This window comes from Spermophilus citellus, assembly GCF_964194105.1.
Source record: "Spermophilus citellus genome assembly, chromosome: 2".
In the NCBI taxonomy this organism is placed as follows: domain Eukaryota; kingdom Metazoa; phylum Chordata; class Mammalia; order Rodentia; family Sciuridae; genus Spermophilus; species Spermophilus citellus.
Window position 1 is genome coordinate 89,263,458 of NC_138183.1, and position 14,093 is coordinate 89,277,550.

Sequence of the window (14,093 nt, forward strand, 5' to 3'; positions counted from 1 at the left end):
GTATGTGTGGATATTAGGGAGCCCTCCCACCATATATACTAAGATCCCTGGGTGTTCAAGTCCCTTATATAAAATGGTACAGTATTTGCTTATATTCTATGCACATACTCCCATACTTTAAATCACCTTTTGGTTATTTAAATACATAACACAATGTAAAAGTTATGTAAATAGTTGCTATCCTATGTTGTTTAGTGGAATAGTGACAAGAAAAAGTCAACATGTTTGGTACAGGTGCAATTTAAACATTGTGTGTGTGTGTGTGTGTGTGTGTGTGTGTGTGTGTGTTACATAGGATTGAACCCAGGGCCTCATGATGCTAAGCAAGCACTTTACCACTGAGCTTCAACCCCATATCCCTTGCCTTTTATTCCTTAGTTTTAGACAAGGTCTGGCTAAATTGCAGAGGCTGGGTTCAAAGTTACAATCCTCAGCCTCCCACAAATCGTTTTTGATTTGTCCTGAGTTGAAAGTTTAGATGCAGAACCCCCAAATTCAGAATGCCAGACTATAAAGCAAAAGGAGGAGTTATCTTCTTAATGGGGAAGCCATTGGGAGATTTTTTTTTTCTTTCTTTCTTTCTTTTTTTTTTGGTACTGAGGCTTGAACCCAAGTATGCTTTACCCTGGAGCTACATCCCAGTCCTTATTTCTACTTCTTCTTCTTTTTTTTAAGGCTATAAAGCTTTAATATTAACAGGTTAAAAACAAAATAATTAACAATAAGCCAAACAATAGCAACAAAGGCAGACAATAAGGAGAGTGCTGGAGATGTAGCTCAGTGGTAGAGTACTTGCCTAGCACATGCAAGGTATTGGGCTTGATCTCTGGTGACATGATTTCCCAGCTACTGAACCACATAGCCAGCCCACTGATACCTGCTGAGAAGCTGCAGTGAAGCAGCCATGGAGCTGCAGAACAGTGGCTTGGGAGGGCTGAAGCACAGGTAGTGAAGCCTACATGTGCAGGGGCCATGCAGAGCCCGCCATGCCAACATGAGCCTGAGGCCCAGATAGCCAGGGCTGTGGCAAGCCAGGGTGCATTGACCTGTTGTGCTGAGGCATTCCTGCCTGAGCCTGTGTGGGCACCTGCTCCACACAGCACTGCCGCCTGCAACACCAAGCATTCATGATGAGGTGATCTCAGCCTCCTGATTCCCAACAAGCTGGGAGAAATGGAAGTGGAGCAGGCCTGAATGGGACTGCAAGGCTAACCAGTAGCACTAGTACTTTTCCAACCCTGATTAGCATGAATTTGGACCCATAGCATTGACCCCAGTGCAATATAAACCCCTGGAATAGTATCCTCAGATGGACAACCTGCTATCAGGTCCTCTCTTGCCTTGGGAGAGACGTCTGTTTCTATTCTTAAATAAACCCTACTTTTTTTTCACTCTTGCCTTCCATTCTGTGAATTTCTCTCTTGGGATCTGTGAGATAAGAATCTGGAAAGATGTTGGCTATGAGCTGTTGTGGTCTGTTGCAACACTGGACTATGGAGGACATAGTCTACTGGGTTATTTTAATATTTTTTTTTAGTTGTAATTGGACCTTTATTTCATTTATTTATATGTGGTGCTGAGAACCAAACCCAGTGCCTCACATGTGCCAGGCAAGCGCTCTACCACTGAGCCCGAGCCCCAGGCCCAGCCCAGCATAGCTCACTTTTAAGGGCTGCAATACATTTTGAGGCTGTAGCGGTCTGCTGCTTATGCAGACACCACCAGCTCCAGCAGAAGCAGAGAAATCTTGGTTTCACCAGCAACACACACACACACACACACACACATACACACACACACACACACAAAGATTATGAAGGAAAACTATATTAAAATATAATTAGGCATTTAAAAATTGTGATACAACAATATAATATGCTTCTGTATTGATTATATTAAATAACAGACTAGTGATCCTAAGAACTACCTTAATTTCAAAATAATAACAAAATTTGGGCTGGGGATGTGGCTCAAGCGGTAGCGCACTCGCCTGGCATACGTGCCACCCGAGTTCGATCCTCAGCACCACATACAAACAAAGATGTTGTGTCCGCCGAAAACTAAAAAAAATATACTAAAAAATTTTAAAAAAAGGTCCATTGACCATAACAAAAAATTAACAACAAAATAATAACGAAATTAAAAATTATTTTAGAAATCTGAGACAACTGTAATGTAATATGAAAATGTCTGTGATTTCTCTTGGTGAAAAGCCACGGGGATTACAATACTACTTTATTCATGAATGAAATACTAAATTCCAGCTGGAGATTAATGAAAATAGGATACATTCAAGTCCATGGAGCCCCTCAGTGGTACTTAAAGCTACAGAACATTATGAAATCAACTAGTGTATAGATAGGAAGCACAAGGGCTCCAGGAGGAATCTCTGGACATTGTGGCATTAGGTAGTTGGAGCAGAGGTGGAGAAGCTCAAAGGACACAGAGAACACTCCAGCCATCAGGCAAAAGAGGACCAGGAGAGAAGAGTTAAGTATTTAAGATAAGAAAATGTCCTTGGGAGGGAGCAGAGCACTGCATTATCTACAATTCCTCTTGGGGTTAACTACCTATGTGGTCTATTTAGATTCTTCTCTACTGGATCATTCTCAGTGTTCTTTCAGTCATTTAGTTAATATTCTTTTTGAACTCAAATAATATACCAAGCAAGGTGTTCTAGGATTGGGGATTCTTATCTCTGCCAGGCATTCAGTATTCCTGGATTTAATCCTTGCAATAGCCCCATTATATATATATTATTGTTACTCCCGAGACATAGAATTGAGGCATGAGAGGAAATGGATGGAGCCTGGGTTTGGATCTAGCTGAGTCCTATATCTGAACCATCTTCCTGTAAAGAAAACAAAGGCTCTGTCCTCCTGTGGTTTATCTGTTACTAAGTCAGTGACCCATGAGTCCTCTAAACAGAAGTCAGTTCTGTAAATAAAATTATAAACAAAATCTCAGATTCTCCCTTGCCTGCACACTACGACATGTCCCATGTCATGTCTCTATTTCACTGTTGTTCCCCGCTCCTTTAACAGTTTGACTTTAAAAAAAAAAAAGGTTGGTGCTACTCTTGTGTCTTCTTACTCTCTGCCTCCCCCCATGCAAACCAGGTCTGACTTTCCTACTTCTCTCAAGCTGCTCTTGTTAAAGACCCTCAGGCCTCTGTTTTGCAAAGCCCAGTGGCTGCTTCTCAGTGCTTATCTCTCAGCTCTAGTCCACTTTCTGGAAACCTGTCTTTGACTCATCACTCTCCTGGTTTTCTTCCTTCTTCACTGCTCTTTCCCAGCTTTGATGGCCTATATGAATAATAGTTCTCACCAGAATCATTCAAATCATTGTTGACAGAGAAAAAACTAGTCTGGGCCCCCCTTAGTCATTTTGAATCAGAATGGGTGGTCTGGGTATCCATGTCCCATTATTTTAAAATAAATTGTAGAAATCAACTTTTTTTTTTTTTTTTTGGTACAGATCAAAGTTTGTCTTTGACTTTACAAGTTACTTTTTTCATAGATTTTTAAAATTACCATTTCAATATTAAAATTTAAAAATTACAAAAGTAATTTTATAGATTTTAAAGATAATTTTAAAGATGGAAATCAAGCAACAGATATAACAAATAGGTTCATGGTATTATGTTAGAATGTGGTTAGTGCTTATGGAAAAAAAAAAAAAGAAAAATTCGGTAGAAGATGTGGGGTATTGGGAAGCCAGGGACAGGGTGGCTCGGATCTGTGTTTCTAGGGTGGCCCCCCTGGGTAAAATCATCTCTTGGTATCCTAGATGGGTGGGGATTGGTTTCAGGACCCACTGTAGATACCAGAACCTGAGATGCTCAAGTCCCTCACATAAAATCTCATAGTTTTTGTATAAAACCTATGCACATCCTCTCTTATGCTTTAAATCCTGTCCAAATTATGTATAATATCTCATACAATGTAAAAATGTCACAGAAGTAGTTGTGATATTGTCCTGTCTAGGGATAATGACAAGAAAGTTTATACATGTTTGGTCAGATGCAATTTTTTTCTAATATTTTCTTCTTTTTTTGGGGGGGGGGTACTAGTGATTGAACTCAGGGCCACTCAACCACTGGGCCACATCCCCAGCCCTTTTTTGTATTTTATATAGAGACAGGGTCTCACTGAGTTGCTTAGTGCCTGGTCATTGATTGCTGAGTCTGGCTTTGAACTCGTGATCCTCCTGCCTCAGCCTCCAGAATCACTGGGTTTTCAGGCGTGCGCCACTGCACTGGTATCTAATACATTCTTTTTAAAATTAATTAATTTAGTTTTTCTAATATTTTTGATCTGTGTGATCAAATCTTTGCATGTGGAACCCAGGGAAATAGAAGGCCTGACTACATCTATGGTTGAGAAGTCACTGGGAAAAGCTATTAAAAACGCCCTAAGGCAGGAGCAGGAAGGTGTAGGAAGAACTCCGGGTTGGTCAGGGAGGAGGAGCTGCAGGGAGCAGGCAGAGGAGGAGGTCAAGTCTGTGGAGGGCCCTGCAGAGTGTGGCATGATTACACTTTCATTTTGTTTTGTTTTTGCTGTGCTGGGATGGAGCAGAACACAGGGCCTTGCACATACTAGGCAAGCGCTCAACCACTGAGCTGCACCTTGATGTACATTTTTAAAATGTTGCTTTGCTGTTGTGAAAAACCAACTGAACCCATTTCTTCTCAGTAGATGTACTTCTAGGGCCACCTTCTGCTTTTGATTAGCTTAAGAAAACCTAATCAATTCTAAATACTGGCCCTGTCGGGCCTTGTTAAAGGTGATGCCAGATCTTTATTATCCCCTAGTAGCCCTCATTTATCTTTATTTTGATCCATGTCACCCTCAGCTTTCAACTTGGTATTCCTGGTGGGTTCCATTTAGGGCTTATCCTTTTCAGAAAAGAATTTATTTTAATTTATTACAGTACATCTGTTTCTTATGAATAATAAATTTTATGCATGTTTATAAATGTGGCTTTCCCATACTAGTTCTCATCCACTCCTGTAGGCCTGATAAATGCAGCAGGAAAACTTCATTCTGACAGTATAACTAAGGTATAATTTTATTATATTTTCTTAACCTCTGTCACTCAAGGAGGAAGCAAAATAGAATTTGTGTGGCTGGAAAAACAAGGTGGCAGAGATTTATTTATTATGTCATACTGCAAGAAGGTGTTAGTATTTATTGGACTAAAATGTAAACGTGCAAAATGGTCTCTAATTGGAGCCTGTTTAGTATCATGTGCCTAGGAAGGTGGAGCCCTAGAGACTGCTCTGATTTAAAAAACAAGGGATAAAGTGTCAAAGGGAAAAGATGACATTGGGAAAAGAGAATTCTCAACCTTAATCAGAAGAGACCAGTGGCTGAGCTCTCTGGCTGATCCAGGAATTAATGTCTTATCTATGGAGTCAGACTTGAATTCCTAAGCACATCCTCCCTGATTATTTACTGCTGTTGCAGCAAAAAGGCAGATAATTTTCAAGAGCTTTGGAATCCACTCCCCACCCTTCCACCCTCTGAGACAGTTTCTCAGTCTGTTGACTAGGCTAGTCTTGAGCTGAAGTGATTGTCTTGCCTCCCAAGTAGCTTGGACTACAGGTGTGCGCCATTGTACCTGGCAATTGGACTTCCCTTAACTCACCTCTGTGCTGTCTTCAAATTATTGCCTTTACCTGTCTGCAGTTTTGTAAAACTTATTTGTCCTTAAGGTACAGGATATACTGAATTGATCCCTTTAGTATATTCCATAATACTTTGTATTCACACAAATGGTTCACTTAGTAAGAGCCTATGATCTACCAGGCCCCACAGACTACTGTTTATAAGTGTTTCATTTATTCTTATTAATGGTATGGTACAAATATGGCTCTTAGTCCATTTTTCCAGATGAGAAAAGTGAGGCCCAGATTACTAATGGCAATAAGCCAAGCTCCTAACCCCATCATGAATGGTTTTGGTCATATTGTGTCTTGTACCATTGTTATTTGTATAAACTTCTGATATTTCCACGGGGTGATGAACTTCTTGAGAAATCAGGGCAATGTTATTTTGTCTTTAAGCTCTCTACAGTTCCTGGAATAGCCTTCTATGCATAGGAGGGGCACAGTAACTATGGGGTAGAGTGAATGATACTCAGGGTGCTACATGCTTCTACTTTGAATTTCCAAGTTATTCACACCCTCCAACAAAGGATATTTTAATAAAAATTGTGAAAGAAATAAAGGAAAGCAAAAGATTGCCCCCAAACTCCGTTCATCCTGGTTCTAAAGCTAAGTCACAAAGCAATGAAGAAGGAGACACATCTATGGTGCATGGCGGGGGGTGGGTTCCCTTGGGAAGGGGTTATCTAACATCGGATTCAAGAGTCCTTCCCTATGAAGTTGTGTTGAAATACAGTCCCAATTTATAGATTAAAATGCTACAAATACTGGCAAGGTGCTGCAATTCGGTTGCCTGGAGATGACAGACTTTGTTAATCCAGTAATGCCCAGTATTGTTTACTGGAACTGGATCCTTCCTTCCTTTCTCCTTCCTTCCTTTCTCCTTCCTTCCTTCCCTTCCTTCTTCTTGCACTGGGGATTGAACCTAGGGGTGCTTTACCACTGAGCTATATACCCAGCCTTTTATTATTTTTAATTTTGAGAGAAGGTCTTACTAAGTTGCTAAGGCCGATCTTGAACTTGTGATCCTCCCGCCTCAGCCTCCCGAGTCACTGGGATTTCAGGGATGCACCACCATTCCTGGCTCTTTGATCTTCAAGATCAGTGAAAGGCTGGGAGAACTCTCCATGGCATTTACTCCATGTGTGCACCAGCAGTTGTAAGTAGCTGCCTGCAGGTATTATGGTGCCAACCTTAATAGAATCCTTGTCTTAAATTAGCTAGGAAATTATCTCTGCTTTCCTTTATAGATTTGATATATATGTATGTATACATTCTTTGTTTTGCTTGTTTTTGAAGTTTGTAGGAATGGTATCATAACTGCCTGTATTCATCTGAAACTCGTTACTTTTTTTTTTCTCCTCAACATCACTTCCTAGATCCAATTTTTCCACGTTGAGGCTTGTAGCTATCATCCAGTTATTTTTATGCTCCGTGTTATTCAATTGTGTCCACTTACCACGTTAGTTTGCAGCCTTCTGTTGATGCACTTTTGGGTGGGTTTGGTTCTTTATACCAGGAACAATGCTGCTAAGAACTTCTTTGAGTGTTTTTGACTGGGTGAATAGCATGTGCCTGTAGTCCCTTCCTTTGTGAGGCAGGAAGATCACAAATTTGAGGCCAGTCCTACTTAGTGAGAATCTGTCTCAAAATAAAAAATCAAAAGGGCTGGGGATGTAGTTAAGTGGTAAAGCATCCCTGACTTCAGTCCCCAGTACCACAAACAAAACAAAACAAAAACACCTCAAAACCCCAAAGGAATAAATTTTTGGAGAACAGGTACAAGAATTCTTAGGGTATATATTTAGAAAATAAATTAATATGGTGTTCAACTTTTCAAGATAGTGCATGATTGTTTCCCACATTTGCAAATATGGAGGGGGCAGGGGAAGGAAGAAGGATGGAGTAAGGCGGGCGGGGGTAAGTGGGGGCAGAGCAGGTTCAAGACATTTTAGATATAGGCAGACTCTCTAGACTGGGCCTGAGCTGAGCGCTGAAAAACTGAAAGACTGGAGCAGCGCAGGAGGGGAAATTAGTAATGCAGCAAGAGAAAACTGGGAAAGCCAGGTTAAAGCACTTTATTTCATTCAATGTGATAGGAAGCTACTAGAGGATTCTAAGGTGGAGTGGATGTGATTTGATTTGTGATTTGTAAGTAACATTCTGGCTGTTCTGTAGATACTGGGTTAGTGCTGGAAGTGGAGGAACTTAGAGCCTATCCTGTCAGTTCAAGAACCCGGGAACCCAGCAGTGCTGAGTGCTGGGAGCAGCCTGGGTTGGGGGCTAGAGAGCAGGTACATGTGGTAGGGAGAGGTACCCACTGTAGCAGCAGAGGGGGGCTGAGAAGGAAAGGCAAGCATCAAGGCTAACTCAGAGTCCTGAAGCCTGTTCAAACTCCTTCCTAATTTCTTATCAAGTGTGCATGCCATTTTCCATTTCACTACCCTGATCTCATTATCTCTCACCTTGACCATGACTACCTCTTCCCTGGGCCTCAAGCCTGCCCTCTTCCCCTCCCTTCCTCAACCTCCACATGGCTGAAAAGATTATTTTACTAGGGGCCTGGGTGTGTAGTTCAGTGGTGTAAGGCTTTGGGTTCAATCCCCAGCAAGTACAGACACACACACACACACACACACACACACACACACACACACACAAGATAAATCCTCCCCTCCAATCAATGATTTTTCGTAAACAAAACTAATATCATTACTCCTCCTTAAAATTCTTATCTGAGTCCCTAAATGCCCTTAGAGCAAAGCCCTTTTTCTTTGGGATAGGGAAAGGATTTATAATATTAAATATAAATTTATATATGATATACATGGAACCCTCATTTAATCCCTTCTACAATCCCATGCAAAGTGATTATCCCTATTTTATGGGGAGAGTGGCTGAATTCTTTCCTCCCTCCCTCCCTCCCTTCCCTCCTCCTTCTCCTCCTCCTCTTCCCATTCTCCTATTTCTCCCCTCTCTCCTTTGCTCTCGCTCTGAGGATCCGTTCATTTGGGCACCTGAGAACTCTGGTCTCAGAGCTCCACTTTGTCTATCCCTGCATTCCAGAGCCCACTCTAATTCTTGCTACTTCTCCCAACCCTGCTTCCCTCTCTGCCACCAACAGAGTTACCTGGAGCCAGGTCTGAGGGCTTTTGAGAACTGCTTTTTTTTTTTAAAAAAAATTTTTATTAGTTGCTCAAAACATTCAATGATCTTGACATATCATACATTTGATTCAAATGGAGTATGAATTCTTATTTTTCCACATGTACAGATTGCAGGATCACATTGGTTTTATAGCAGAATACAATTGAGAACTGCTTTTTACAGATTCCAGATTCTCCTAGATGGGTTGCTATTTTTTTAGGAATCTCATGGACTAGACTATAAATACTGTTTACCACAGGGTAGAATTGAAACCACAGGGTAGAATTGAAACCACAGATTGGCTGTGGAGAAGGTCTTGGAAAAAGTCAGTAAATGAGTCAGTTGACCACATGGAAAGTACAGTGAAGACTTTGTATACTTCATTTTATTGTTTTATATAAATTGAGTGCTATATGTCTTTATATTGGAAAGTTTACAATAATCTTAGGTATATGTGTGTGTATGTGTATAGCACATATGGACTTGTTTGGAGAGACCCAGTAGTTAAATATTAACCAGCAATAGCATTGTAAGCTAAATAATATGGTGGTAAATATCATTATAAAGATGTGTGGACACTTTCTTAGATGTGCTTTGAGAAATCATTCACAATAAATAATCTCCAATAGGGCTGGTGTACTGATGCACATCTGTAATCCCAAGGACTCAGGAAGCTGAGGCAGGAGGATCACAAGTTTGAGGCCAGCCTCAGCATTTTAGTAAGACCCTGTCTCAAAATTAAAGAAAAACAACAACAAATAAAAATGCCTGGGGATGTGGCTTAGGGTTAAATCACCCCAGGGTTCAATCGCCTATAAATTGCCTGTATGAGAGAAAAAAAACAACAACAAAAAACAACCCTAAGAACAAATTTTTTCTTTGTTCTCTGTCCACAGAGTGGTATCTGTAAATAAAACCTATGATTGTGAGCCACATATGTAACCTGAATTTGCTTACAAAGCAGGTCTCAGTGACATTTTGCTGACCTTGCCCCACATGTTGCCCCCCACATTCCCTAATTTCCCCCTTGATATTTCTGGGGATTCCTAGGACGTGTCACCAATCCCAATTCCCGGTAAGGCCCTTCAAAGCTTTCCTTGCTTTTAAGGAAGTTCAGCCTCATACTGAGTGAGCTCCTTTCTTAGTCTCTTCTCCTTGGGCCCTTTGCACCCTTCCTTCCTTCCTTCCTTCCTTCCTTCCTTCCTTCCTTCCTTCCTTCCTTCCTTCCTTCCTTTCTCTCTCTCCCCCTTCCTTTCCCTCCCTCCCTCCCTCTCCCCCTCCCCCCCCTCTCTTTCGTACCAGGAATTGGACCCATGGTTGCTTTACCACTGAGCCACATCCCCAGCCCTTTTTATTTTTACATACATTCTTGCAACGTTGCTCAGAGCCATGCTAACTTTCTGAGCTTGGCCTCAAACTGTGATCCTCCTACCTCAGCCTCCAGAGTCACTGGACTATAGGCACATGTCGCTGCGCTTGGTTAAGGGCCTTTGCATTTTCATGCTTTCTGCCCAAGGACTTTTCCTCTTGCCCTTGGAAAATGCTGACCACTGGCTTTTCCAGCCTCAGCATTTGTCACTTCCCCAGGAATGGCATCCTTGACCTTTCCCCCAGTCTGTTTCAAAACATCTTCTACTCTGTCACATGCTGCTTACTAATGATGTACCCCTTATACATCCGTGTAGTTGTCTAATATCAACTCATCTTTGAACTCTCAGTGACTTGAAAGCTGGCTTTGCCATTGCTGCTTACCTGGCACTTGGCACAGTACCTAGCACTGGGAAATAAATGTTTGTTACTTTTATTTGGTAGTGAGGATTGAACCCAAGGGGCACTGTACCACTGAACTACATTCCCAGCTCTTTTCATTTTTTGAGACAGAGTCTCACTAAGTTGCCCAGGCTGGTCTACAACTTGCAGTCCTCTGCCTCAGCCTCTGGAGTTGCTGGGATTACAGACATGGGCCACAGCACCCAGCTAACATTTGTTACTTGATCAGTCAGATATGTCCCTCATTGTGACCACGAGATCCGATGGAGGCATCCCTGTGTGGGTTCCTTGAGCAAGTGATCATTACAGGCGATTTTACTTATGCCTGGTTAAATACTTTGCAGTCTGCTGAAGGGCGAAAAAAAGTACAGGAGACAGGAGAGGGTGTACCTGCAAGGAAGCCCCAGGGGACTTCTGGAGCAATGGCATGTCCTGTCCTTGATCTAGGTGGTGGTGACATGTGAAAACTTGTGGAGTGTATAAATGTTATGTCTCAATTGCAAAAATAATAGGCAGCAGTATAGTGCGCAGGTCATCTGAGCTCTGGACTTGTTAGTTGCGGAGCAGGCTGAACAAATGTTAGCTAAAGGGTGGGCTGAACACTTGACCCTCATCCATCTGGTTCCTTATGGCTTGTTTGCATCAAGGCTGAACACTCAACCCCACTTAAGGCTGAAAACTGGATGCCCAACTCTTTGGTGCAAAGGAAACCCACATCTGACCCCTGACCCGTCTGCCAGAAGGCAGAAGATGACACCCTTAGCAACTACTGTATGATCCAATCAGTGTACGCCAATAAGACCAAAAGACCCCATTAATTTTGGCTATAAAAACTCTCTCATGATGGGCCCTCCTCTCTTTCTCTCTCTTCTCTCTCTCTTTGTTTTTCTTTTCTCTTCCTTCCTTGTTAATCAGACACCACCACAATAAAGATCTCTTGGTCTCTCTAAGTGTCATGGTCACTTTCCTTTCATCCAGTACTGAAACCCAGGAAGAGGGTGAAAACCCACTTTTGGGTCCTTCTTCCTTCGGACGTACCAGTCACCAGATGACCGGAACCCATTTTCTTGACCTCCAGAACTACATCCACCACCGACCTTTGATTGGTGAGTTTCCCCTTTCTGGAGTCCTAAACCCAATGGTGGTGTCGGGAGCATTTGACCTCTTTGCCCACCTGTGGGGAGGAAAAGACCCCATCAAAGCCTTCAAGGCCATGATGGTCCCCATGGACTCCCTCCTTGGGCAGATTTGACTCTTGGGTTCAAAATTCCTTCCCTTCCTCTTCCCTGGCATAGACCTCATACATCATCTTCGAAGGACTGTTAACTTTTAAGAACACATAACAGAGAGGAAAATCACATCCCACCTAGACCTTCACAATCTAGGTGGCCCTCATAAAGTCTTCTCACCTTTAAGACTCAGCTGCTAGAGATATGCTTACCCTCCCCTTCCATTCTCCTTCTCCGGCCCTGGGAATCTCCAGCCTCTCCAGGAGGAGTCCCAAAAAGCCTTGGTCAAGGTCTCCCATGGCCCTGGCCCTGTCCAGTATGGAAGCCTCAACTATCAGGATTTGGTGATGACCAATCTCTGCAGCTCGAACCTGCCACTAGGCAGTGCCTGATTTTTGGCTCTAGCGGGGATGCTCCTTTTGACAATAAATCAGCTCCCTCCTCTCCCCATATAATGTTTGCAAGATGGGCAATACATCCTCTATGCCTGCTGACTCTCCCTTACAATGTCTCTTAGACAACCTCAAGACCCTCTACTTGACACCGGACATCAAACCCCACAAATTGATTAAATATAGCACCCAGGATTGGCCTAATTATCCCCTAGACAACCAAAGCAAATGACCTCCTTTTGGATCTCTGGATCTCTCCATTCTAAGGGGTCTCTACAACTACTCTGAGCATTCGAAAAAATGGATAAACATCCCCTATATCCAAGCTTTCTTCTTGCTCTGATAGAAGCCTGCTCTCTGCACCTCTTGAAAACCTCTACAAATTCTTCTAGCTTGCAAACCAACCCCCCCAACCACTGACCCCCAACCTTCTCTTCCTCTGGATTCATCCACTACTTTGGACCCTGCTGATGAACCTCCACTCTATTGCCTGGCTCAAATAGGTCCTCACCCTTAACCTTCTGCCCCAGCCCCTCCACCATCATTCCTGCCTCAACAACATGCTTTCTCCCTTCCAAATACTAGATCAAAAACACCACCGCCCTTCCCCAAACTGTTGCCCCCTTGTGTGAGGTAGCAGGTGCTAAAGGAATCCCTCCATCCACTCACTCATCTCTTCTCCTGTCTGTGACCACACCTGGTCCCACCAGGCCCCCTTACTGGCTAACCCAAAGCTCAAATGAGCTGAGGGGTGCCCTCAGACCCCTATCTTATATCTGGTGAAAATAGCCTTTAAAGTTGCTTTGTTATCACTGAAAACAAGGTTACTAAGAATTTAAAGTCCCTTACAGGCTTTTGGGGATCTTCGCTCCTGTACTCCCCTCTGCTCTATCTATTCTACTGCTCAAGTTTTCCTTGCTAGGGAAAGTCCCAAACCCCTTTCCCATTATTTTTTTTACATCTCCTCCCTAATTCTAAAGTCTACCTGAGCTGCTCTCAGCCCCACCTTCCTGTCTCCCCCCGACCCCCAGGCCCACAGAAAAGTCTTAACTGACCTTCTCCAGAAATCTTCACCAAGGCTGATTTTAGGACTATCAGCAAAAGAGTCTCTACAACAAAATTTAATGTAGATAAGCTTCCTCTTTTTGTGTTGTTTGGTTTTACTTGGCCACTTGCCTGGAAAAGTCAGAACTCCAGATGCTAGACACCTCCTCCCTAGTTTTTCACAAAAATATGTAAACAAGCCCTCTGGCCTTGAGCTGAGGATTCATAGAGGTGTCTCCATTTCTAAGATAAGAGAAGTTACCTGTTGGGCTCCATGGTAACTGCTGGCAGGGGGAGGAAAGAAAGAGAAGTAAAAGCTCTCCCCTTCTCAGGTGTCCTTGAAGGGTTACATTGCCCAGAACAGTGAAAAAAAAAAAAAACTGCTTTTATGTGATCTTCTGCAGACTGTGAACTTCTGAGTCCCTCCTCTTACATGCTGGGTATAAATTTCCAAAACTACCTGAACTTGGGTTCAGGAGATTGATTGATTGCAGCAGAAGTTGTGACCTCTGAGCCTGGCTGCGGCCAGATATAACTGTTTCCTCATCTTCAGTGCTATCTGTGGTGCCTTGCCTTGTCCGTCCCTAAAACAGTATAATTCTATATACTTAAACCTGTTTATGTTTCCATGAAATGGTAAACAGATGTGATTAACTGTGTACTGTAAATAACAAAATATGTCTTTTTAAAATGGAATAATTTGCCTAAATTCAGAAATTTGCTAAGATTGTGTCAAAATATGAATAAAAGGGGTTAACAGATGAAAAGAGAAATTAGAGGGTTCTAGGTATGGATTTAATAGAAGGGAAAAAAGTGTTTCTGGATAAGAGAGTCTATGTGATT

General features: G+C 42.5%; 1 protein-coding gene across 1 annotated transcript in view; it reads right to left on the bottom strand.

Annotated features, from left to right (window-relative positions):
• Nucleotides 1-13,278, bottom strand: part of LOC308640237 (solute carrier family 28 member 3-like) — a 110,815-nt gene extending 97,537 nt beyond the window's left edge. The window contains exon 1 of the mRNA XM_081278459.1: nt 13,262-13,278. The gene's annotated coding sequence lies outside the window, so the exon portion shown is untranslated. The remainder of the gene's footprint in view (nt 1-13,261) is intronic.
• Between the last annotated feature and the right edge of the window lie 815 nt (nt 13,279-14,093).